Source organism: Arachis hypogaea, chromosome 10, assembly GCF_003086295.3.
Source record: "Arachis hypogaea cultivar Tifrunner chromosome 10, arahy.Tifrunner.gnm2.J5K5, whole genome shotgun sequence".
Lineage (NCBI taxonomy): Eukaryota > Viridiplantae > Streptophyta > Magnoliopsida > Fabales > Fabaceae > Arachis > Arachis hypogaea.
In genome coordinates, this window is record NC_092045.1 from 5199654 (window position 1) to 5200521 (window position 868).

Consider the following 868-nt stretch of genomic DNA (forward strand, 5'->3'; position numbering starts at 1 on the left):
CATCCCACTATCACTTAATCACTTCACTCACCAAGGTATCACAAGCTATTCCTCAACTCATTCCAATTAAAAGAAATCTCTATTGCATGATTCTTTTCTTGCTTGAGGACAAGCAAGGTTTAAGTTTGGTGTTGTGATGCATTCGCATATTTGCTATTTTAACTAGTTAGTTTAGTTAGTTTTAGCTTAGCTTTATTCATTTTCCTTGAAATAAATAGACAAATTTGTGAACTTTTCCTCCATGCATTCATAAACCAAGAATTAAGTGAAATTTGACATAATCTATGCAAATGATTCAAGAAGATTATATGCAAGTTGATGTGAATGATTCCCTTGAAATTTAATGCATAAGATGGCAAAACTTTGAGGAAAATTCGTTGGTTTATGTTAGGGATGAAGCAAGAAGACAATGGAGCAAGGAAAGCTTGGAACAAGGAGGAATAGCAAGTTGGCAACCTGGAAACCAAGTTGGCAACGCCTATTTTGTGCAATCAGGAGCAAACAGCACGTTGGCAACTTGGAAACCAAGTTGCCAACGCCCATTTGGTGCTGCCAGGGAAGAACAGCACGTTGGCAACTTGAAAACCAAGTTGGCAACGTGCTGGTGTGTGTTCAGCAGAGTTGGCAGCTTGACCTTCCCCTCTTCAAGGATGAATATCTTGAACCACAAGGATCCAATTGGCATGATTCCAATTGCGTTGAGAAGCTGACATCAAGAGCTTTCCAACGATATACAATAGTCCATAATGTGACAAGGAATGGAAGCTCAAATCAGAGGGAAACTTAAGCCCCAAATGCAAGGAAATGAAGGATTGCAAGTTGCCAACTTGAAGACCAAGTTGGCAACGCCAAGGGCCACCAGGGGAGG